Source organism: Protopterus annectens, chromosome 1.part1 (genome assembly GCF_019279795.1).
Source record: "Protopterus annectens isolate FY-2018-M chromosome 1.part1, PAN1.0, whole genome shotgun sequence".
Taxonomy (NCBI): domain Eukaryota; kingdom Metazoa; phylum Chordata; order Ceratodontiformes; family Protopteridae; genus Protopterus; species Protopterus annectens.
Window position 1 is genome coordinate 1334383331 of NC_056726.1, and position 27779 is coordinate 1334411109.

A 27779-nucleotide genomic window follows, 5' to 3' on the forward strand; every position below is an offset into this window, starting at 1 on the left:
GGGTGATGGCTTTAGAGTTTTCCGCAGAACACTTATATCCTGCCGCCATCTCTGTGTTTGTGGATGGTGACGCAGCCAGGACTGCCTGTGTGCCTGCTGTGGTTGGCGAGCTCCATAGCGTGTTCTCCACGTGGCGCCCCTGCTGTGGTGTGGTGTGGTGGTATGCTGTGTACATTACACTATGGCCTGCCACATGTGTCCGCTTCGTATCTCTCTCATTGTATATATATACCTATGTTAGCCTATACGCTGCTCTTGCATGGACAGGAAGTTACATCGTCCCATGTGTCGATATTTGCAACGGGTTGACACATAGAATCATGCACGATGCATATCTCCATTGTCCATGCAACGCCTGTATTCCAGAACGCCTTATAGAGACATCTGTTGATATCGTAAGACAGCTATCCTTGCTGTACTGACACTGTACCCAGACACGCCATAAACCTTGTGTATAATTGCCTGTTTATGGTGTGTGTATTCATCTGAGTTGTATGCATGGTCGCGGTGTGTGTCCCGCTATAGAATAAGCCTGTGCAGGTGTCGCCACTATGGGTAACTCTTGTAGACCGCTGTTTCATGTGCACTTGTACACACAATACCTGCAGACCGTGACGGCCCCTCCTACGGGAAGCGTTTTAGATCAACCGCTGCCCTAGGGCTATAGGGGCCCATGGTGCCCACCACACAACACATGGTGCTCCCTCATCCTGGTGTACCCACATGACATACCTACTAGAAAGGTGGCCTACTAGTGCGTTTCCAGGCAGCCGCAGGATTGGCGTGACATGCTCACGGGCCGGCTATGAGCACATCACAAGGCATATAAGCTACATTCAGTGTTTTACAAATGCTAGGTTATAATACCAGAGGGGGGACCCCATCAACTATGCTTAGAATGCGGATTGAGATGGATTATTAGTGAGTTGACCACACACCAGGGCTGGGAATGATGAAACACTGATTAAGCCTCTTTGAGAAGCAGGTATTAAACCTGCTAACAGGAATAGAAGTTTAGGTACAGATATACAGTTAATAATATTATCAATTTCTTCAGTTGTTTACTACTTCATGTATTGATATGATATACATATCTTCTATATATATTGTTAGATCTTTGATTGATGAGCATAGGCATAGTACAATATCAATGCATGTTTTATTAGATGTTTTTGGAGATGTTAATATGTGTGTGTAGTTAACATTGCGCCTGTGCTTTATATGCTGTGGTTAAATTGTCCATTAATTTGCTGGAGAAACTGACCAATGAAAGTGTAAGGAGGATATTTAAAGCTTGATGCTTTTATGTTATGTAAGTCTGATGGAGCCCACGGTGAAAGTTACCACTGTCTATGAAGGAACCTTGTATACCATTTGGGCAATTGTCCGACAATTTCTTACGTTGACTGTTTCATCTACCCATGTGTTTTTTTTTGGATTGTGTGCCATATGTTGTGTGGTTATTTGATGTTGATTAGGTGTATTCCATGGTCACTGACATTAATCCCTATCAATTCATTGAAGGATGTTCTTATAAGTGGGAGCCTATGAAGTTTAACCATCCTATGACCTTCCCAGTTGAGGTTGTTAGTGTGCCACAGTATGTGTTCCACAGGTGCCCATTTGTTCCGCAGAAAGTATGGAAGCGAGTGATCCCCATTTTGAGTCTCAGATTGAGTGCTGTGTACGCCGGGTATTCGCACTGGGCGGTCTGACTCTTGTATGGGGAGTGTCTACTGTAGTCCCTATCTGTATTTCCTGTGTTATGCCTTACTGCAGCTGGGTGTAATTCCACCAGGTTTTCCAGTTATGGGTGCCATCTTGGTCACACGCTTTGTCCATCCACATGGAATTGCCTACTGGACACTGGGTATAGGGCTGTACACATTTCACACCTGGGCATTTAGCAGCATTATCCGGTGGATGCTTGCATTATTAGTGGGGAGTAAGGCAGGTACATACCTACATCCCTCCCACGGGCGGACAACGGATTATCTGCCAAACAACACTGAGAGCCCCATTTCTGCATAACCAGGATCCCATGGTTGCAACCCCGATGGTACCCATTACATCCTCTTCATGTGTGTGGGACTGATGTGGACGCACTTATGGACTCCTATTAACCAGATTTCTGGTTCATATGTCCTGCATTTCATGGACACTTGTCATCAACCTAAACACGCTGGTGCATATGTCTAGCCAGCCATAATACGGCTGTCACTTCTTCTGGGTCGATCGTAGCTGGTTGATATTGCATACGGATCAATTTTTGGGGTCCTACAATGGACAATTCAATGCATATGTAAAGTGTAGAACTGTTGGACTGTTCCATTCGCCAGTGGTTTTGACTGCCGCTGTATACCCCAATCGCGATGTCTGTTTGACTACTCATATAGTGTTATTTAAATTGAAAGCTAAAATGAATTTCCAATGGTGAATTAAAGATGGAAAGTTAGTTAACTGTCTCTCAGAGTTCAATAGAAAGATTCGCCGTCATCACTAAACAGCAGATCATTTAGCATTTTTTCGGGTCAGTCTTACCGGGCATTTTCAAGTGTACTAGCTAAACCACAATCCCAGCTTTTATAGCGCAAGTGCATTCTGTTAATTAACCACCGACCAGTATCACCATATTATAAATAAATTAAATCCACTTCTACAAGCATTAAAGAGACAAATACATATTTAAAATGCTCGACACAATAAATGCATTATTAAAATGTATACAAAACTTATATGAATTCAAACAAAATCATTCTTTATGTTAAGTTGTTTCAGAACCATTTGAACCAAATAAAATATCAGTACCATGGTGATATTTTTAATCAATTAGTTCTATAAAAGCCAGAGTTATTGGTTTGTTTAATTACATCTTGAAAAAGTCTGCAAGACCGGGCGAAGCGCCGTGATCTACTTGTTTTGGTGGTGTTATTTTGACAATAAAGGGCAAATCTTTCCTAATGGGACTTCTGAGGATTATTTAAAGTAAAGGTTAATCTCATCTTTTGATTTACACCATTTAGGTTCATTTTTGAAACACTTGGTTTTCGTGAAAGCACCACATTGTGTTTGTTTATGTTTCTTTAAGTTTAGGGACCCGTGGGTCCTTTTCTAGTTTTTTCTTGCAACCGTTCCTTTCTTTCTTACCCATATTATGTATTACTTGGCCTATTCATATCCATGTGCGTTCTGTCGTGTGTGTGGGGTGTGTGTGTTCACAACTGCCCCAGTAGAGTGTAGTTATTTTAGACGCTTGGCAACACATACCTTGGCTATCGGCGGCTATTCCTTTATGGATGTTGTCACCCACCTGGACGTGTGCCTCTGACAGTGCTGTGTTCAGTGGTCCACGTAGTGTGCTCCATACCTGTGTCATACTGTTGTGCGGTTAGGTATGTGGGGGTGTGGTCAATCACCATGCCTGCCAGCTGTGTGTGTGTGTCTATGCTCCCAGCCGCATGGGTTCATAGGGTATGGCTTTAGAGTTTCCGCAGAACACTTATATCCTGCCGCCATCTCTGTGTTTGTGGATGGTGAGACGCAGCTTGTGGACTGCCTGTGTGCCTGCTGTGGTTGGCGAGCTCCATAGCGTGTTCTCCACGTGCGCCCTGCTGTGGTGTGGTGTGGTGGTGCTGTGTACATTACACTCATGGCCTTGCCACATGTGTCCGTCTGTATCTCTCTCATTGTATATATACATACCTATGTTGTGCCCATAGCGCTGCTCTTGCATGGACAGCTGTCTGTCCCATGTGTCGCATATTTGCACGGCTGACACATAGAACTGCGGTACGATGCATATCCTCTCATTGTCCATGCAACGTCTGTATTCCAGAACGCCCTAGAGACATCTGCTGGATATCGTGGCAGACAGCTATCCTTGCTGTACTGACACTGTACCCATACACGCCATAAACCTTGTGTATAATTGCCTGTTTATGGTGTGTGTATATCTATCTGAGCTGTATGCATGGTCGTGTGTGTGTCCCGCTATAGCCGTCTGTGCAGGTGTCGCCACTATGGGTAATCCTTGTAGACCGCTGTTTCATGTGCACTTCAGCACATACCTGCAGACCGTACTACCCCTCCTACGGCAGCGGCCTTAGATCAACCGCTGCCCTAGGCTATAGGGCTCCATGGTGCCCACCACCACAACACATGGTGCCCCCATCCTGGTGTACCTACATGACATACCTACTAGAAAGGTGGCCCTACTAGTGCGGCGCCCTAGGCAGCCGCAGGATTGGCGTATGCCTCTGACGGCTATGAGCACATCACAAGGCATATGTTTACATTCAGTGTTTTACAAATGCTAGGTTATAATACCAGAGGGGGGGACCTCATCAACTATGCTTTAGAATGCGGATTGAGATGGATTATTAGGTGGAGAGTTGACCACACACCAGGGCTGAATGATGAAACACTGATTAAGCCTCTTTTGAGAAGCAGGTGGCTTAAACCCAAGTAACAGGAATGTAGTTTAGGTACAGATATACAGTTAACACACATTAGCCCACTCTTTCAGTTGTTTACCACTGTATTACATTGATATGATATACATATCTTCTATATATATTGTTAGATCTTTGATTGATGAGTATTAGGCATAGTACAATATCATATAATGCATGTTTTAATAGGATGTTTTTGGAGATGTTAATATATGTGTGTGTAGTTAACATTGCGTCTGTGCTTTATATGCTGTGGTTAATTGTTCATTGTTTGCTGAGAAATTGACCAATGAAAGTGTAAGGAGGGATATTTAAAGCTTGGATGCTTTTATGTTATGTGTAAGTCTGACGGAGCCTACGGGTGAAAGCGCTTACTTGTCTATGAAGGAACCTTTGTATACCATTTGGGCACTGTCCTGGACAATTTCTACGTTGACTGTTTCATCTACCTATGTGTTTTTTGGATTGTGTGCCATAAGGTGCCAGTGGTTATTTGATGTTGATTAGGTGTATTCCATGGTCAATTGACATTAATCCTATCAATTCATTGAAGGATGTTCTTTATAAGTGGGAGCGCCATAGTTTAACCATCCTATGACCTTCCCAGTTGAGGTTGTTAGTGTGCCATTAGTATGTGTTCCACAGGTAGCCCATTTGTTCCGCAGTATGGAAGCGAGTGATCCCCATTTTGGTGCTGGCAGATTGAGTGCTGTGTACGCCGGTATTCGCACTGCGGTCTGACTTTGTATGGGGAGTGTCTACTGTAGTCCCTATCTGTATTTCCTGTGTTATGCCTTACTGCAGCTGTGTAATTCCACCAGGTTTCCAGTTATGGGTGCCATCTTGGTCATACGCTTGTCCATCCATGGGAATTGCCTACTGGACACTGGTATAGGGCTGTACACATTTCACACCTGCATTTAGCATTATCCGGTGGATGCTTTGCATTATTAGTGGGGAGTAAGGCATGTGCTATACCCACATCCCTCCCACGGGGCGGGACAACGGATTATCTGCCAAACAACACTGAGCCCCATTTCTGCATAACCAGGATCCCATGGCTGCAACCCTCGATGGTACCCATTACACATCCTTCATGTGTGTGGGACTGGGATGTGGACGCACTTCTATGGACTCGACAATCTGGGGATTTCTGTTCATATGTCCTGCATTTCATGGACACTTGTCATCAACCTTAAACACGCTGGTGGTGCATATGTCTAGCTGTGCCATAGTCACGGCTGTCACTTCTTCTGGGTCGATCGCAGCTGGTTGATATTGCATACGGATCAATTTTTGGGGTCCTACAATGGACACCAATGTGCATATGTAAAGTGTAGAACTTGTTGGACTGTCTCCATCTGGCCAGTGGTTTTGACTGCTGCTGTATGTTCCCCAATCGCGGATGTCTGTTTGACTACCCATATTATGTAGTGCTACGAAAACCAAGTTTCTCAAAAATGAACCCAAATGGTGTAAATCCAAAGATGCAAGTTAGCAACTGATTTAAATAATCCTCAGAAGTCCCAATAGGAAAATTCGCCACTTTATTGTCAAAATAACACCACCAAAACAAGTAGATCACGAGCGCTTTCGCCGGTCTTGCGGGCATTTTCAAGTGTAATTAGCTAAACCAATAACTCTAGCTTTTATAGCGCAAGTGCATTCTGTTAATTAACTAATTGATTAAAATATCACCATATTATAAATAAATTAAATCCACTTCTACAAGCATTAAAGAGACAAATACATATTTAAAAATGCTCGACACAATAAATGCATTGTTAAAATGTATGTATAAAACTTATATGAATTCAAACAAAATTCATTCTTTATGTTAAAAGTTGTTTGTGAACCATTTGAACCAAATAAAACATCAGTACCATGGTGATATTTTAATCAATTAGTTCTATAAAAGCTAGAGTTATTGGTTTAGCTAATTACACTTGAAAAAGCCGGTAAGACCGGCTAAAGCGCTCGTGATCTACTTGTTTTGGTGGTGTTATTTTGACAATAAAGTGGCAAATCTTTCCTAATGGGACTTCTGAGGATTATTTAAAGCAGTTGCTAACTTGCATCTTTGGATTTACACCATTTAGGTTCATTTTTGAAACACTTGGTTTTCGTAGCACTACATTGTGTTTGCTTGGTGCTCGGTTTAGGACCTGGTGGGTCCTTTTCCTAGTTTTTTCTTGGTAAACTGTTCCTTTCTTCTTACCCATATTATGTATTACTTGGCCTATCTATATCCATGTTCTAGTAAGCGGAAATACAGCAAACCCTGAGTCCTGGTCATCTTCATAAAAGACATTCTTGAACATAAACCATGCCAAGACAGATGATGACAAAAACGATACACTCCACAGTCATAGGATACTGAGCTCTTTCACCCACTAACATGGGGCAACGTCGGAGTATGAGATACATTAGATAGTCGTCCCTTTTATACTTCCTTCAGAGTCAGTTTAAAGTCAACTAATTAATAGACTTGCTCATAGTTCAATGGACCGTGCTCCAAGTCTTGATGATAAAGTGACACGTAGAACTCAGTGTTGCATACATTACTGAATGGAAACAATGATACAACAACGATGTTTTAATATAAATACAATATTGGTCAATACCATCAGTATATTGAAACATAGTTGATAATTGTTGTGAGTAAACCTTAGAATGTACTGTGTTGGTAATGCTTTTGTATATCAATGTGTATAATTGTTGCATTAAGATTCCAAATCATGGAATAAATAAGTACAATTACATGCATATTTTGTATAAATATGAATGTAAATAAGGGTCACAATGTTAAATATGAATATGACTGTATTATTACTATATCAATATGATATGGACTAAACTGTAGTTGTTTACATCTTGTTTTCAGGTGACAAATCTATGTCCATGCGTCATATATACGGGCCGTCGGACTGCTGTGTGTAGATATATACACGTGAACCCCTCGTTTCATACCTCGCTTTGTTACTGTCTGTGGATTACCTGTGTACACACATCAATTACCATGCCATACCTTTCCACTGTACAGGTTCGGGCATGGTGTACGGCTGGTTGGCCCTTAATGTTGCTGTGTGTTACATTGACCTGTGTCTATCTGGCAATTCGCTGGCGTGTCATGTGAGACCTTCTTGCTTCTATAGGGACATGATCCCATAATTGTGAAGTGCTTCCACTGGCCATATATTTCTCTGTCGTCTGTGATCTGTGTGTAACCAGTCCTTTCAGGACACTTTCTATTGTTGTTCTTCTTTGGTTACATATATGAGTACTTTGGTGTGTTGTGCTATTATTGTGTGTGGAGCATTTCTCCACGGGCCTCTGCTGACACTGGACATATATCCAGCTAGCCTAGCCCGGTCAACAAGTGTGAGCCCACTGAACACTTTTAAATGCGGGGCACCTTCTGACAAGTGGGTCGAGTTACAGATGCATAACCGTCGTCTATCCATACTACTAACGCACACGTTATTTTATCCACATTCTATGTTTGTCTTATCACATAGCGTGTGTTTCTCACTATTTCTAACGGTACTTTACATGGCATTGCCCGATTCCATACTTTTAGGGGCTGACAGTTTTGAGACATGTACGATTGACGTGGAGGACACGGCCTTAACATTCCCTGCTGTGAGCGGATCACACACGCACACGCGCACTTGCATTTCCTAATTGTGGGTTCGCGCGCGCATGCATATCCGTATTCTGGTTACATATGTTTACTGGGTCTGTGTGGTTACGTGGCCTGTGTTAGTTGTGACTGTTCCGGTAACATATCTCTGATCCGGTTGACGGATGTGTGCGAAACGCACTTTCACCTTTACACATGTAACAGTCTTTGCGGCATGGACGCATTACGTGCGTGCACATTTATATGTTCTATAGTCGTAATTCACGGGACTGCATTCACGTTTGCCGGTTACTGTGACCATTACACGTTAGCTGTTCAGTCTCATTTACATGCATACCCATGGTACTTAGCTAAATTTACATATCCCCCTGCCCCCCCCCGCACTCACGTACGTCACAGGCATCCATTCTCCTGCTGGGAAAGGTGCGGTACTACATGTTAAACATTCCTCATTCCCTCCCGCTCATGGCCCAGGATGCATATGTCGTGACCGCAGGGATATTCAGATCACAGGGGCTTATATCCCCTACGCATACAGGCCTTCGATTGTCAGGGTGTTCCTGTGGTGCTTTGGGTTTGGTCTTGTCTGCCTAGTGTACGGAACTGCCTTGACCGTGTACGAATGTCAGACGAGTCACATGGGCACGGTTTGTCCGTGTCTATGATACCATACCCCCCCCCCATTATTCCTAACCGTGTGCGCTGATTAGCCGGCATGCCCGTTGTAGATCTTGTTATAGTAATTGCACACGGTCTGGTCGAACGGACCTATTTCCATTACTAAACCTCGGTATTTATAACCTGTATCGCTATATTACATGGGTTTAACATTGCGTGACGGCTTCCACCGAGCCACGGACATGTCCGTTGCTTAGTTTGGGGCAGTCCCGCTCTGCTGCACACATTTAACATGGCGGAACAGGTTGTACAGCTCAGCAACGGGGACATCGGGCTCTCCGTCGCTGTTTAGTATTGAATCGCTATGTTGACATTATTTCACATAGCGTGACAGTGTCGACATTGGTTACGGACATCTCGCACAGTACGTCCGCACCGCCGCAGGTGCCGTATGTCTGCTTTGGGTGGCGGACAGGCATTATGCTGTGCCATTATGTCTTGGAATATATGGTTTCTTTCCATAGATGATATAGCATACTAGCAATGACCCGCATCTGGGTGTGGGTACTGTAGGTGTGGCCTTAGGTCAGGTGGTGCCCTAGGCAAAAGGACTCCATGGTGCCCCCACCACATCACCCGCTACCCCCATCCTGGTCTACCTACACCGAATAAAGGCTGGAAAGGTGCCCCTAGCAGAGCGTCGCCCTAGGCAGCTGCCTACTTGGCCTATGCCTAAGGCCGGCTATGTGTGTGGTCCCTCGGGCGTCGGCCTCGGGAATGCACCACGTCTGCCGTGGGTATGTCTAGCATCACCCACATCCAGGCGTGGTTTATTGCTATGATGTTCCATGTGTACGGACACATGTGTTTGGACAACATACAATACCTTCTGCTATTGGCATACAATGCTGTGGGTGGTGCCGGTTACCATACATATGGCTTTCTCAAAAGCCGACTTCACACTTCTAAACACTAGTGTGGTCTCCTTTAAGGCCCCTGAGCCAGTGGTAAACATTACTCAAGCCACTGAATCACTTACATATGCCTTCTACCAGCACCTACAGGACTGCATGGATCAGGCAATCCCTTACACAACTGTGACTCTTTGTACCAAAGCCAAGCATCCAGTCTGGTGTACCCCAGCCATACACAAGCTCTACAATGAAAGGAGGTAGCTACTACAAGACAGAGCAGAATCCTTGTAAGGTATGACACCCTTGCTCATTATATGTGAAGAACTACAAGCTCTCATGACATCATCCAGGGCAAATCCGACAGATATATCACCAAGGACTCGACAGACAATCATACGGCCTTCTTTAGCTATGTTGGACACCTGGGAGGACACTCCCAGATATGCTCGGACTGGGTTCAGAATGATGTGAAGTTTACTGAACCTACACACATTGCCAACATACTGGCTGACAGGTTCGGTGCAAACATCTCCCCACCCTCCCCCCCCACATGGAGAGATATCTGTACCAGAGGATTGTGGCCCCTGAAACATCTGTAACGCACAGGTGGGAAATGCTCTCTCCAAGGCAGTAAACACAGCATCCATGGGACCAGATGGTGTCCTGGCTGTGTACTCCACGAACTCATTGAGGAATTAGACCCATAGTTAGGACAGCTGTTTAATCTTAGCCTCACCTCAGGTAACGTACCCAAGTTGTGGCGCACGGCGACTGTAGTCCCACTTCACAGGGGCAGTGCCTCCACTGACCCTGGTAATTACCGTCCCATTAGCTTGACAAGCCTTATCTGCAAAGCCATGGAGAAGGATCATAATGGAACTCATAGATGAAGACATAGGGGACTTGCATACTTTGCATCCAACCCAGTTTGGCTTGGTCAAAGGCAGATCATGCATTTTAAACTTGGTTGACTTTTTAGGAACAGTCACCGAGGCCATTGATGAGGGTCAGGCAGTCCATACAGCCTACCTCGACCTGGCAAAGGCCTTCAACACAATACCCCCCTCAGGTATCATTGATGAACCCATCGGCTTGGATGTGAACCCGTACATCGCAGGATGGGTTGCAAACTGGCTAGGTGACAGAACCCACACGGTCATAGTTGCTGGCACCATGTCAGACTCACAGCCGGTCACATGCGGTGTCCCACAGGGCTCAGTCCTGGGTCCACTCTTTTTCAGCATCTACATTTCCAAAGTACAAGCAAACACAGGGGGGTTATGGCTGACAATGTTTGCAGATGACTGCAAACTGGGTGCCATAGTGGGACGCACATCTGACACAGATATCCTTCAGAAGGGCCTCACAGATATGGATATCTGGTGCCAGGGACATGGCCTACAGCTAAATGCCAGGAAGTGCATAGTCATACCCTTCGGGAAGAACAAGGTTACTAGCTGCCATATAGGTGGCAATCCACTGAGCACAGAGGGAGTTACCAGGGATCTGGGGACCCAGGTTGTCAGTAACCGTTCGTTCGACACACACGTTGCTAACGTAGTTAGGTAGACCTTCTACATTGCCCACCTGATCATGCAGGGATTCACATCTAGATCAGGGGAGGTCATCGTCTCCTTGTACTCATCACTCATTAGACCTATGATTGAGTACAATGCCCCGTTCGGAAGGTATCTGACCCGACACCTGCAGCAGCTGGGAAGGCCCCATAAGTTCATCGTCAAGCGGATGCAGGGTCTCAGGAATATGTGTTATGCTGCCCGACTGAAAGGACTCCTGCTCCATTCAGTCACATACCACTTGCTCAGTGGTGACCTGTGCCTGACATACAAGGCCATGTCGACCCATATTTGATGACTATGCTTCACCTAATGAATCTACATCCCTCAGAACCACAGGGGCAGGTGACGTGAACCTTGACACGGTCATTAATAGAATGTGCTGGAGGGACAGATTCATCACCCAGACACTCACTATGCTGTGGAACAACATCCCAGTACATGTGAGGCAAAGCACCTTGCTGGCCTTGTTCGAGGGGGATCTTGACCAATGGATGGGAGATTGCAGATATACCCCAGGGATTACTTCAATGTCACTGCTTGACAGAGGTACAGAAATATAATAGGCATTGTTTTCTTCGGACTGGAGGGGTGGCAAAGGCAACATAACTAGGGGCTAGGGTTATAGCTGCCCTTGGGCAGATAGCCTACTATGTACCTATGGACCTATGAACCTATGTTCATAGTTTGTCCCATTCACACTTGTCTATCCCCTGTCCTCATTCGTATGTGTATATTTCTGTGGCACATGATTGAACTATGTATTACCTGCAGGTATGCTGTGTACAGTGCACATATGTCACGGTTGATTACAGTGTATCTGTGTACCTACCTCTGTGATACTGAGGACTACCACACATCCTTCACAGCATTATATGCATATGTCCATACTATTATTCGTTGGCCTGTGGGGGGTTATTAGGGCAACGGTTACACGTGTCCCTGTTTGTGCATGCATCGTGGTGGTCTTTGACCAGCCTCCGTTGCTATCGTGGGATGGACGGTGGTGTTGGTGTGTGTTTGGGTTGTGTTTCCACTGCCGGTACATCTGTGGGGGGTGGGGTTAGCACATGTTCCTCTTTGCAGGGAGCCCCATCCTGGACATTTGTGTCATGCGTCAACACTTGGCACGTGCCATATGTCCTGTGATATTCCCACAGTCGTGTATGCCTTCCTGCATTACTATTGCATGTTACTGGCAGTTTGTATCTGGTACGCATGGCTATTATGTTGGATAGCTTGGCCTATTCCCATGCTATGACATACCCATTCATCCAGGCATATACATGTTATTCCATCCTTTGCGTTGGCCGTGGGTGTTTGGCCATCCGGCAACGCTATTCTCAACGTGTGATGTCCTACCTTTACCTTCTGTGCATGTGGCACCCTGTTGGGGCATCCTGCTTGGTGGGCAGATGTTCCGCCATATGTGTTGTGTTTGACATGTCTGCATAGCTAATCATCACTACGGTGGCTGAACATACTGCCTTGTCCAGATGTGTACAGTTATGGGCACCGTGGCGTGTGAACGCCTATGGGGATTCGACAGGTCCATACCACATGCGGGATGTACACATTCTGCCGACACAATCACATGCGGCCATTTGGATATCAGTACTTGAGGTGGGATGTTGACATGTGGGGTACATATTTGCCCACGTGGCACTGCCTAGGACAATACTTCATACTACATTTGAGGTATACCCATTGTGTGTAGGTGTGCAGCTGCGCAAGGCTGCTAGCTGGGTTGGGTGCACGGTCGTACATGGGTGCAGGTTACGTGCTATGACAGGGCTGTTGTGTATTACATTTGCATGCATGGGTTCTGCTTCTGGATATTACGCTTCGGCATACGCCGTCCTATGTGTATGCGACGGGCACGTTGCTGGGTGTAGTACATGTTGCTATGCACATGTTTGTCTGTGTTTAGGGTATCTGGTTTCCTTCTGGTTGTTATATCGACACGGCTGCCCGGCTGTGTACTCTCACTACTGCTGGTGACCATGCCCATGGAGCTACTTGTGTGTAGGTGCGGCGCTGACATGCTGCGGTACACCTTCACTGGGTATGCCCACTGACAGTGCATTGCGTGACGGACACGGTATTACGCGTATCCTTTGTTCCTTGGACGGGTACAATTTGGACTTCGTGGGTTAATGTTTGGTTCTCCGTTTTGTGTGAACGGGTACTATGTTGCATACTCTGCGTACGTTTCATTATCCACGGACCCTGGCTGGTGCGGTTACTATTGCAGGCGGCCTGTGACAGTCAGCACTTTAGGTTGCTCATCGCCTGCCAGCTTGGCCACGCCTACGGGCGCATCCTACTTGGGCTCGCGCACGTGCCCTCTGCACGTGTCTGTGGTTGCGGCGCGCACTCATTACTATGTATGTGGCACTGCTACGCCGATTATACACTGCACTGCTGGCGCAAGCCTTACACCGGCCTTGCGCCGAGCTTCATGAATCCCGGGGAAGGTTTATAATAATTTAGAAAGAAAATCAAGTACAGCAATAGAGCAAAAAAGTAATTAAAGAAAGTAATATGGGACAGAGGATCATTTATTGCTAAGTAAAACCATAACAGAAAATTGTAAAAAGGGAGAAATCCAAGTTTGGCATGGATTGTTTACAAAATAGCATTTGCCATCTTGCCACATTCATGGATAATGGAATGCTTACAGATGTACAAGATCAATCAATTAAATTACAGTGATCATGAAGCAGCAGCAAACCACTTTTCAGTTGAGGTACAGCAAATGGTAAATTATTATCCCAGGGATAAAAATTAAAAGGGGGATATTCCAGGGTGTTTCTTTGCCACTGCTGTTGTTTTAGCTTACCCTTAACCCAATAAGCTGTTTACATAACAGGTTAGCTCCCAGAAATCAATCTTGCTTAAAGACCTCTCATTTCTTATTTGTGGATGACTTAAAATTGTATAGTTCCTCAGAAGAGGGGTTAAAACAACACTGCAAATGTTGTGGCGATGTGGTTATCGAAGGTGAGACCACTGTTCACCTGTGTCCCTAAGTCTCTTATCACACTTTCGGTGTTTAGTGTACTGCGACCTATGTGGTAATTCATGGGTACATGCTTTTTCCCAAAGGGGATAACTATACATTTCTTGGCATTGAGCTTGAGCCCATGGCTCTGGCACCAAGCATCTGTTTCTGTAAGGCCCTTTTGTAGAGTACCCACATCATTTGGGGATTCAATAATGGCTCCCAGTTTGCAGTCATCTGCGAACTTTGTTAGCCAGAGTCCCTTAGTGTCGGCCTGTACTTCAGAGAAGTAGATGCCAAACAAAAGCGGTCCCAGGACTGAACCGTGAGGTACTCCACTTGTCACTTGTCTGGAGCTGGATTTGAAGTCAGCTACTTTTACAGTGTGGGTTCTGTCAGTAAGCCAGTTGGCAACCCATCGAGTGACGAAGGGATTAATGCCTAGCTTAGTAAGTCTATCTGTGATTCCAGAATGGGAGATGGTGTCAAAGGCCTTGGCGAAGTCCAGATAGGCTGTGTGGACTGCCTTACCCTCATCCACGGCTCTGGAGACTGATTTGAAGAAGTCAATCAGGTTCAGGAGACAAGATCGGCCCTTCACGAACCCAAACTGGTGGGGTCCAGTGTTTGAAGGTTGCCAATGTCTTTGTTTATAAGTTCCATGATAATACATTCCATGGCCTTGCAGATCAGGCTCGTCAGACTGATGGGGCAGCAGTTCCTGGGATCCAAGGTGGATCCCCCCTTGTGGAGTGCAATAACTGTAGCTGTACACCACTCAGTGGGCATGAAGCCTGAGGTGAGGCTATGATAAACATGACACTTAGGTGAGGTGCCACTTCATTTTGTAGCTCATGTAGTACACAGCCCAAGATGTCATCTGGTCCCATGGATGCTGTATTCTTAGCTTTGGAGTGCACATTTTTTACCTTTGTGGCCATTATTACTGGAATTTGGCAATCCTCCGGTATTGAGATGGGCTGTTTAGGGGGTGAGAGGGGGGTGAAGTTGGCACTGAATTGATCTGCCAGGATATTGGCAATATCCTTGGGATCAGTATATTTAATGCCATTCTGCTGTAGCTCAGAGGAGATCTGAGCATTGCCATTTAGATTCTTGACATAGTTATAGAATGCCTTGTGGTTGTTTTTAGAATCTTTGGCAATTTTATTTTCGTTAACTAGCTTTGGAGGATTTTATGAGGGAACTCAGCTTCTTACTGAGGCTGGTAAGGGAGTTTTTTTGCATCCTGGGATTTTCCTCTTTTATGCAACAGTTTCTTCCTTTTGTTGTAAAGTTTGTTTATGGCAGGAGACCACCAGATTGGCTTCCTTTTTTAAAGGAGAGCATCTTGGTTCTATTTGGGATGGCACGATTCATGCATGAGAGGATGTGCTCATACAGTGCCTTAGTGTAGGATTCAGCAGTTGAACTTTCAGTTCCCGTCTGCATGGGCTTCATGAAGTTTGTCACTTCTGACTTGAGTAGCATGAAGTTGGCTTTGGAGAAGTTTTTTATGGAGGTTTCCTTACTGGGGGTGGGGGTGGGATGTGGATGTTAGGGGTGATTAGCTTATGGTCAGATCTGACCAATGAGGGGATGACCATAGGTGTGGAGCATCAATTTCCCATGTTGGTAATGACCAGGTCTAAGATATTGGAGCCCCTGGTGGGACTATGGATTAGTTGATCCAGGGCATTGGAATTTATGAATTCCAAGAACCGTTGGGCAAAGGTGTTGTTACACGAGTAGTTTTCCCAGTTAATGGCAGGGTAGTTGAAATCACCCAGTATAAGGGTGTTTGGTTGTATCTTAATATTTTCCAGTATGTTTAGAAAGGTGTAGTGAGAATCTTAGGATATGGTGGAGGATCTGTAGCAAGCTACAATTTGGATTGCAGTCTTACCTAGTGTTAGTTGCACCTGGAGAATTTCAGACGCATTGTGTTGGGCAACTAGCCTGATGGTGTGAATATCCTTGGTGAATATGGACACTCCTCCACCTTTAGTGTTTCGGTCCTGGTTTGGTGGCCGAAAAGTGTGATAAGAGTTGTTGCCTGGTATTGCAAGGGTGCTCTCTGGAGCCTTGAACCAGGTCTCAGTTACTGCACAGATATCAATGTTCTCCATTTTTAGGAGTGCCTCGAGAGAGTGCATTCTTAGGTTTAGACATCTAACATTGAGTAGCATTACCTTCAGAATTTGCATGCTTGTACCTGTTACGGTGGTGGTTTTGTCCTTTGAACTTTGCCTAAAAATGGCACTATAGGGGTCGCAAGAGCCTTAATCAGTAACCTGAATCCCAGGGACGACAGGTGCAGATGATCTCTGGCAAACCATCGTGGTTTGTCGATCATGTCATCCCAGGCAGACAGATACTGGATCCGCTTTGAATGACACCAGAAGTTTAGCCAATTGTTGAAGTCAATCATTTTGTCCTTATATTGTGGTATCATTCTGGGTGAAGGCAGGATGCTACACAGGGCTAGGGTCATACCTGCCTAGGCCACATGATTTGAGAGCTCTTCCATGTCTCTTTTCATGTAGTCCAGGGAGGTACATCTCAAGTCATTCACTCCAACATGGACAATGACAGAGTCATATTTGTACTTGTAGTGGAATGACTTGAGTGCATGCATTATGTGGTGGATCCTGGCACCCGACAGGCAGCTGATTGTAATTTTCTCCTTGTTCAGCCTGGTGAGTGGGACATCAGTGTGCCTGACTATAGAATCACCTATGACTAAAGTGTTAGGTACTTTGTCTTGCCTTAGGGGCTGTTGCTGGGTGGCACACTGGTGTTGTGAGCTATGTGACATTTTGGTTGTGATTGGTGTTTATTTGACTTTCAGCTTTGGAGGTCCTTGTTGCATGGGCAGGTTACAATTAACGGCCTTCGCATATGTGGATTTAATGTTGTTATGTGTGGGTGTTGGTGGTGTGGGTTTAGAAGGGCTATGTGTTGCTTGAGGTGTAGTGCAGGTGTTAACCTTCTCCTCTTGACTGTCTAGCACAGTCTAGGGTGGAGAGAGGTTTGCTTCCAGTTTGGCTATGTAAGTGCATCTCTCACAGGTTGTAGTGTTGGGTGGTAGGAGGAGAGTGTTGTCTGTGTACATGAGGCAATTGCTGCATTGCCCCATTGTGAAAAGCCCTTTATAATCCTTAAGCAAGTGTGAGGAGAAGCTTTGTCTTTTGATATGAGAGTCTCAAAGTTTGGTAAGCTTCTGGAAATGGTCTAGGGCAATGTAAAGCTTACTTCAGTCTCCGCAAGAAAGTCATGCTCATCTGCATACCAGAAGTTAATGACAGATGCCTTGAAACAATCGTCTTTGAATGTAAATACCAGAAAGTGAAAGGCCATTCATCCATTCTGTATTTTATGTCAATTCCATGAGGACTGCTGTTTTGGAGTGCATAAGAATGACAGCATGGAATATGTAGGACAAGGTGATCACCTATCCTTAGTGGTGCCATTTAGGTCTGTCTTTGATACATGGGACAGAATGTTGGCAGTTATCTGGTCATACAGAAGTCTGATGACCTTGACCTTGAAACATTTTATAGAGCAACAAAACCTCCTTCATACTTTCTAGAAATGTTCATGACTAATGCAGTCTAAGGCCTTTCTTGGTCAGTAAAACCCATGAGGGTTCTCATTGTTATTCCCAAACCATTTTTTGAATCTGTCCAGAAAGGAAGATTTCATCCCTTTTCTTGAATCTCCTTTGCATTGAAGGTAACATTTGCTGACCCACAAAATGGAAGGCATTTAGATTCAAGGATGATCATGTCTGTTGTCCCACAAGATGAGCTATACTTTAATTGGGGTTTAAGTTGACTTCTAAAGCAGTGGAAACCTAGTAATTTAGAAGACTATGGGTAATATTATTCCCTCTGGATAACAAGAAACAAATGCAATGTCTTAATAATTTCCACACACTTAACTTGTTTTCTATTTGAGGTTGACAATGGGACTTCCCATAGTGGAGAATCTAGACCACAGTGACTCACTGTGTTCGGCCACTTCTGCAGTATAGCTGAAACTGCACTGCAATCTGCTTTTTGTATGTTAGAAAAATGGACTGAACACAGCTCATTAATCTTGAGTGGCTCAGAAGACAAAACTGCATTAAAGTGTAAAAAGAGATTTTGCAGTTCTGTCATGTCCCTGCTTATTATCAAGTCCTTATCTGATATTCCCATTCAGCAAGATAGTTTTTTTCAGACTTCAGATATATCTTCTATTTTTTTTTTTCATTTTATTTAACCCTAAGATATCTTCATAGGTTCATAGGTGGGTACTAGGCTATCAGCCCTAGGGCCTATACAAGCCTAGCCATAACAATTCCCTGGCTATTTCTTCCCACATTATTTACTTTCCTGGACCCCTGTCCAGCAGGGCGACTGACGTGATCCCTGGGGTGAATTTCCTTTCTCCCATCCAATCGTCAAAGTTCCTCTTGAAGAGGTCCAAAGAGGTACTCTGCTTGACATGTATGGGCAATCTATTCCAGAGTCTGGGGAGTCTCTGGGTCAGGAACCTATCCCTCCAGCATGTTTTGTTTATTGTGATGACAAGGTTTAGATCCCTGGAGCATGTAGCTCTGAGGGATTGGGATTTCTTTAAGTGTAGCATGTCCAACAGCTCTGGGTTTGACATGACCTTGTATGTTAAGCAGAGATCGCCTCTGAGTAGACGATATGCGACAGAGTATAGCTGGAGTTTTTTAAGGCGGTCAGCGTAGGGCATCTGCTTTAGGCCTGTGATTCTTTTAGTGAGGTATTTCTGAGGCCTTTCCAGTTGTTGCAGATGTCTTGAGAAGTACATACCAAATGGGGCATTGTATTCTATAATGGATCTAATGAGGGATGAGTACAGTGGGACAATGACCTCCTTTTTTCTGGATGAAAAGCCCTTCGTGATGAGGTGTGCCACATAGAAGGATTTCCTGACTGTTGTGGTGATGTGGTTATCGAAGGTGAGACCACTGTCCACCTGTGTCCCTAAGTCTCTTATCACACTTTCTGTGTTTAGTGTACTGCCACCTATATGGTAATTCATGAATACATGTTTTTTACCAAAGGGGATAACAATACATTTCTTGGCATTGAGCCTGAGCCCATGGCTCTGGCACCAAGCATATGTTCTGTAAGGCCCTTTTGTAGAGTATCCACATCATTTGGGGATTCAGTAATGGCTCCCAGTTTGCAGTCATCTGCAAACTTTGTTAGCCAGAGTCCCTTAGTGTTGACCTGTACTTCAGAGAAGTAGATGCCAAACAAGAGCGGCCCCAGGACTGAACCCTGATGTACCCCACTTGTCACTTGTCTGGAGCTGGATTTGGAGTCGGCTACTTTTACAGTGTGCGTTCTATCAGTAAGCCATTTAGCAACCCATTGGGTGACATGAGGATTAATGCCCAACTTAGTAAGTTTATCTATGATTCCAGAGTGGGGGATGGTGTCAAAGGCCTTGGCAAGGTCTAGATAGGCTGTGTGGACCACCTTACCCTTGTCCATGGCTCTGGAGACTGATTCAAAGAAGTCAATCAGGTTCAGGAGACAAGATCGGCCCTTCACAAACCCAAACTGGGTGGGGTCCAGTGTTTGAAGGTTGCCAATGTCTTTGTTTATAAGTTCCATGATAATATGCTCCATGGCCTTGCAGATAAGGCTTGTCAGTCTGATGGGACGGTAGTTTCCGGGATCCAAGGTGGATCCCCCTTGTGGATTGGGATAACTGTAGCTCTGCGCCACTCAGTGGGCATGAAACCTGAGGTGAGGCTATGATGAAACATGACACTTAGGTGAGGTGCCAGTTCATATTGTAGTTCATGTAGTACACAGCCCGGAATGTCATCTGGTCCCATGGATGCTGTATTCCTGGCTTTAGAGAGTGCGTTTTGTACCTGTGTGGCCATTATTACTGGAATTTGGCAATCTTCCGGTATTGAGATAGGCCATTTAGGGGGTGAGAGGGGGGTGAAGTTGGCACTGAATCGATCTGCCAGGATATTGGCAATATCCTTCGGATCAGTATATTTAATGCCATTCTTTTTTAGCTCAGAGCAGATCTGAGCACTGAATGTCAAACAATGTGAACACAAGACCAAGAATCACTAAAGTCCACAGCCACAGTACCCAAATCTCCAAAAAATGTGGTTAGAAACAGTAGGTTGAGAACAGCACATTTATTGGTATGTAATCTGAATCACGCCAAACAGTAACAAACAATAAACCAAGCACTTTTGCTCGGTTATTACCGAGCTTCTTCAAGGTTAAAAAATCTGTTGTGTAGTCAGCCATGTTAAATACTAAATGCAACATCACATGACATACCCCCCCCACATGTGAGTCATCCCTAATCAGTTTCTTAAAAATACAGTGTGTATAAACTTTCGTTAAATGTTAAATATATATTCCAATCCAAAATTCAAACTCAACTTTGAATCCAGTAATGCCAAAAATAAAAATGTAAAAATGTATAATATATTACAACACATATAAAAACACATAAAAATAAATTAAATAGTAATGAAATTAATAAACATGACAATGATAAATATTAAACTAGACCATAAAGTAAATAAATGTAACTTCTTCATTACCAATACCACACATGGTAACCAAACTAGGGCATTAGGCTAAACTGCAAGTACATCCAATAACAGTATGTTTAATGGGGAAATTAAAGCAGTCTACAAGAACCCCTATTATAATCGTGCCCTTCTTAAATTGAGCACACTGTTTATATTCAAGGCATCATTCATGCCCGGTGGTCTATTTGCGTCCAGTCTAAGCTGCCAAAACAGTTCCCGATACTCCAACCTAGCTTCCCAGTTCCCTCCCCGTGGGTCGGGTGTCACTTGTTCTAGAATTGTGTACTTAATTTGCATATTTTGACATAGTTGTGAATGCTTAAAAAAGGCATTGGTCACTTTACCCTTACTAATATCATATTGGTGTTCATAGACTCTTTTCCTAAAAATCCTCTCTGTCTTGCCTAGATAAAAACTGTGACAATGTAGGCAGATTCCCAGGTATACCACTCCTTTGGTGGCACAATTAAAGTATTGTTTAAACTTGTATCTAAAATTTCTGGAAGGAATAGAAATAATCTCTTTATTCAACATGAAGGCACATTGGTTACATGAACCACATCTATGGGTACCCTTCTTCATTCTAGTGGACTCATTCTTAACAGCCTTGTTTTTCTCAAAACATTTTTTGAAATTCGTTCCTCTTTTTCTAATGAAACCTCTTACTGAAGGGATGAGATGTTTACATTACTGTTATTGGATGTACTTGAATGTGTTTTTATATGTGTTGCAATATATTATACATTTTTACATTTTTATTTTTGGCATTACTGGATTCAAAGTTGAGTTTGAATTTTGGATTGGAATATATATTTAACATTTAACGAAAGTTTATACACACTGTATTTTTAAGAAACTGATTAGGGATGACTCACATGTGGGGTGGGGGAGGGGGGTATGTCATGTGATGTTGCATTTAGTATTTAACATGGCTGACTACACAACAGATTTTTTAACCTTGAAGAAGCTTGGTAATAACCGAGCGAAAGCGCTTGGTTTATTGTTTGTTACTGTTTGGTGTGATTCAGGTTACGTACCAATAAATGTGCTGTTCTCAACCTACTGTTTCTAACCATATTTTTTGGAGATTTGGGTACTGTGGCTGTGGACTTTGGTGAAACTTGGTCTTGTGTTCACATTGTTTGACATTCAGAGCTCATTTTTTCCGTGGCTGAAGGAACCAATTCTACCAACTTTATGGAGACCCCAGCGATACTGAGAGAAGACATTGACAACGCTCCGGTGACCCGCGCTGAATTTACACAGGTTTTGAACCTGTTAACTGAACTTACTAAACAACTGAAAGAAAAAAATGCTGAACAGAGTTTTGGGTTGCCTGGCAACCAGTTGCAGTTTTCTGATAAGCGCAATAGGGTCACTTCCTCTTCACCAACTGCTACGAATGGCAGGGCGGATGACGTCAGTTCCGGTAACCATTTGCGAGACCATTCACATTAATGCGTCTTCCACTAAAAATGTTACTAGTGGTAAACCAAGAAGAGACAACAACACAAGGGATACAAACAAGGATTTTAACTTTGGAGCATGGACTGAAAAGCAGTTTCATTTTCAGCAAGGTACTGTAGACTTCAATTTTAACAGAAACATTGAGAATAATTTTAACTTGTTTAGAGACAAGTTATATGCGCTTAAAAACAACCAGTTGGAGATAGACTACTTAAATGAATGCATACAGGTCAACAGGGTTCCCAAAGGTCTTCATTTATTCAAATTTCCTAACTGTGTGCACCCAGGGACTGAATTGTATGACAAGTTATGTGACATTTTTAACAACGCAGGTATGGAAATGTTGAAACTAATGACTGTGGAGTACCAATCCAAGGCTGAACTCTTATTGAAGGAGCTGACCGCTCTCTTAACCAAAATGTTACTAATGATGTGAATTTTGGAAGTGTTAAAAGAAGCTATGACAATGTTTTTTATGAGGTTGACCAACACTGTTTAAAAGTTTTAAATAGGAAAATTAAGAAACTTGACAGGGACATGCACGAATACCGAGAAGGTTTAGCCTACCCTATTTACAGAAATGGTGGTTGGAGAAACAACTACGACACTGTATTTGTGGAAGGGGACAACATGGTGGAATGTAGCAATAAGGGTGTTAGGGTTGATAATGAACCACCCAGGAGGAGTGAAAGAATTGCAGAGAGGGGCAGGAAACAGTCATACCAGGATTTTCAACACCCTCCCAACAGGGGAGTGAGGGGGATGGGACATCAGAAACAAGGGTGGAACTGTATACAGAAATAGAACCGCTGGTTAATGTTTTATCATTAACAATGGATGAGGCCCCTACTAAGAAAATTATTTTCAGAAAAGATAATTTTACAATTTACAACTTCACTGATTGCTTGCTCACAGATGAGCATTTTACTTTATTTTCAAAAGGTTTTACCTTTGTCCCATCTAGTCACTTTGACACCATTAATACATTGATAGATTTTAAATTGTTCATTAGGCAGCTAAACCTTTCAATATTTTTTAAGGGTCAACCCAGTACCCATTCAGATCTAACTAGAACTAGCACCTTTAACCCACCCACACATCCATCTCTTAAGATATTTGAGGAAATGGTAGAAAGAGAAATTAGAACAACTGGTAAAAACAAGAAAAACAAGTGCCCATTGAGCCTCAGTAACGAAGAATTCCAGTTGATTGAGAATTTAAAGCCGGAAAAATGCCGGGTTATGAAACCTGACAAAGGAGGGGGTGTGGTGCTAATGTACCAGTTAGACTACAATTTCATCCTACAGCGAATGTTGCAGGATGTTGAACAATATGAACTGGTGTCCCTTAATGAAATTAATCTAGTTTATGCCAAAATTAGTTATTATTTATATGACCACCTCCTGCAAGGCACTATTAATGAGCAGCTTTATAACTATTTTCATGTTATGAAGCCAAGGGTACCAATAATATCTGGTATTCCGAAAACACACAAAGGCCTAGCCCATCTAAGATTTAGGCCCATTGTTTCTGGGGCAGGCAGTATCATGGAGCCCTTAGCAAAATTTATAGATCATATAGCCAAAAGAGTCTTAACACCAATTGCACATATTTGCAAAGACTCTTGGCATTTCTTAAAAGTTATTAACCGACAGATGTTTAGTCCAGAGCTATACATGGTAACCATTGATATTATAGACTTATTTCCAAGTATCCCCCACATAGTAGGACTTGAATGGTTTAGGCAAACCCTTACGTTGGATGGCACGTTGGCTAGCAACATCATCAATTTAGTAGTGGACTTAATCGACACAGTTTTTTTTTTTTCAAAACAGGTTTATTGTTTTAACATATAAGAGAAATATCATAACAATTTTATACAAGTAATTAAAAATAGGTATTATTATAATATTCAACAAAACAACTAAAGTATTTACAAAGACATCCACTACAATCAGATCAATTAATTAAACTAAAATACCATGCTATTGAAATTAGAATTTTTTAACAAATTTTGTAAATTATCCCATACAATATAATAAGATGTTTTTCTAGTTGTTCTTGTCCTAATTGTGTTTATTTCCATATGGCACACTATATTCATAACATTTTTAAATTCATTGAACGAAGGAGGTGTATCTGAAATCCAATTTCTAGTTATTATTTTCCTAGCCACTGCTAGAATAGACCATAACAAGGGAAGCTTAACCTTTTTAACACTTTGAGGTACAGGTGTGTTGAATAATATAAGAGATTTAAAATAATGAAATTATCTGTAAAAAGAGCCTGCAAAAATTCATTAATTGACTTCCAGTATTCTTTCAATTTTATACAGTCAAAAAACATATGAGCCCAGTCAGCATTAATTTCTATATTACATCTCTTACATAAATTATCTTTATTATTTATTTTATTCATCATCAAAGGTGTATAAAAAGATCTATGTAAAAATTTCCATGTATAAAGTCTCCAGACAATGGAAGACATAGTTCTATAAGCAGATTCCAATATATATTGTTTATCTTGTTGATTTGGTGGGTCCCCATTAATAGAAGTGAAATAATTCCAGTATAAATCTACACTGTAAAAAGTTTCTTGTCTGATAATTTTATGTATGTATGAAAGTTTACCTTTATCAGAAACTTTATGTTGTAAATTTAATATCAAGTAATCAATCAGTGTTGGAATAGATTCTTTAACTGTTATAGACATTAGATCTATTTTATTAATGAGATGTTGTCTAAAGGTCTGAACCTCTAACCAGCAAGTTTCTCTTAGATCAAATTCTTGTTTTAAGAAATCTAGATTTTTAACTTTATTATCAGATATCAACTGATACCAGTACTTTAGATCATTATCTATAGCTAAATGAGTTCCTTCAGAAGTAGATGACAAAAGCATACCCTGAGTATACATTATAGGAATACAATAAAATTCCATTCCCTATACTTAGGGTGCATGAATATAAAGTTACGATAGCTAATAATAATATTTAATGGGTAACAAACCATATGTTTAGGTGTAATAGATGAAGTACAAAATTCCTTTAGTAACCATAACATGGAGTTATTTACAATCATATTTTTGTGTGTTAAGGAGATTTTCATGAAGTGCATACTAATTAGCTCCCAATAATCTTTCCATTTTGTGACATATGACTGATCTATTAATAAAGTAATAACTTTTACAATAGAAGAGATAGTATATAAATTAAAGTCTGGAAAAGAAATACCCCCTTGAGACCAGCTATTAGTATGTTTCTTTAATGCAATCCTAGGCCTATTAGGGGCCCATAGGAAATTTAACATTAGTGTATTCAGTTTCTTGATAATTATTTTTGTAGGTGGAAGTATTATTGATTGTATTAAGTATAAAATCTTGGGGAATATTATCATTTTAATAATTGTAAGTCTCTCCTCCATAGTAAAAAACATATTATTCCAGGTATTAAAAAGATTTTGTATATTAAGGAAACAGGTATTATAATTATTATATATAATAGATTTAATATCTTTAGATAGTATTATACCTAAATAAGTTATCTGACCTGAATTGGGTACATATTTAGTAAAATCACTAATGAGAATATTTTTCGTGTATATATAGGTAGTATTTTAGTTTTTCTTCATTGAATATTAAACCAGAAATACTTTTAAAATTCATCATTTTATCAAATAGAGACTGCATAGAAGAATTAGATCCCGCTGATGTAATTAGAACATCATCTGCAAAAAGTTGAATTTTGGATGTTGTATTTTCATCTATTTCAAAACCCTCTATGTCAGTACTGTTTCTGATCAAATTAGCCCAGGGCTCCATTACTAAAGTGAATAATAGTGGAGAAAGTGGACATCCTTGTCTTGTACCTTTAAGAATGGGTATTTTTTGTGAAACATATGTTCCTACCTTAATATAAGCCAACGTTCCTTTGTATAAATGCTCAGTTAGATTTACAAATGCATCTGAGAAGTTTGTGCACTTCATTAAGGTAAACAAATAGTCCCAACTTACTGAATCAAATGCTGAACTTATATCAAGACTAATAAGTGTTAAATCTTTCTTTTTCCTATTTGCAAAATCTATTAATGTTAAAGTTCTTCTTATATTATTATCAAAAGTATTTCTATTTACAATGAAGCCTGTCTGATCTATATCTATAATGCCAGGAATGATTGTCTTCAATCTATCAGCAAAAATACTCATAAACATTTTATAATCAACATTAAGTAATGAGATGGGCCGATATGAAGAACATCTAGTTGGATCTTTATTAGGTTTTAAAATTGGTGAAATAAATGTATATTGCCAAGATGAGGGGGTTATTAACTCAGTTTGGGCCAAAATAAAAACCTTATGTATTAATGAATATGTACTTTTAGAAAGGATTTTATATATCTCTGGTATAATACCATCATTACCCGGTGCTTTGTTTGATTTAAGCTTATTTATTTGTGTAATAACCTCTGTATATGAAATACTCTTGTCCAATAGTTTAATCTGTTGTTTATTAAGCTTTTTATTCATGTTTGTGGTTATAAACTCCTTTATTTTATCTTTAGGTTCCATGTTAATGTTATTATGGTTAATTTTGTGAAAGTGATTTCTAAATTCATCCAGTATTTCTGGTATACTAGAAACATTCTTCTTTTCCTTAGAGAAAAGATTTCTTTGATATGGTTTTGTTTATTCAACCTTTTTGTTTTATTTTTAAGTCTATGTAAGTATTTGGGGCTTATTGAATAAGACAAAACTTGTATTCTCTAAAGTTATTTTAACTTTATGAGTTAAAATTTCTTTGTATTTCTCATTTAGTTTGTTTATTTCTTCAATAACTTTCTTGTCCATAATATTTTCTTTATTATTATGTTTATAAGAGTCTAATTTACTTTGAATATCTAACAATTCCTTATCCCAAGATTTCCTTTTATTATTATACCATCTGATACTTTGTCCATATAGATATGATTTTAAGGCATCCCAAACATAAACAATGGAGACTTCAGGAGTATTATTTATGTCTAAAAATGTTTTACTTCTGAAAGTATATATTCTTTATAGTCTTTTAGTTGAGTTAAGTATGCTGGTATCCTTTTGATCTGAACATTATGAGTATTTTTTATCATGAATTCAAAAACAATTGAATTATGATCAGATATAGGACATGAAATGATTTTGGAATTAATTAAATCTGTTACCATCTGGTTAGAAATAAAGACCCTATCTATTTTGAATAAGTTTTGTATCTGTTAGAAAAAAGGTGTATGATAATGATTTTGAATCTATCTGATTATTAATATCATTCAAATGATAAGAATTAGCAAAATCATTTAAATGTTTTGCATTAGATGTAATTCTTCTTTTCCTATAGTGGTAGTATCACTTTCATGTAGTATACAATTAAAGTCACCAGCTAAAATAATATCTCCTATAGAGAATGATATGATCTTATCAAGATGATGTTTCACTGTATTAATACCAATTCCAGGTATCCAATATACATTAACTAA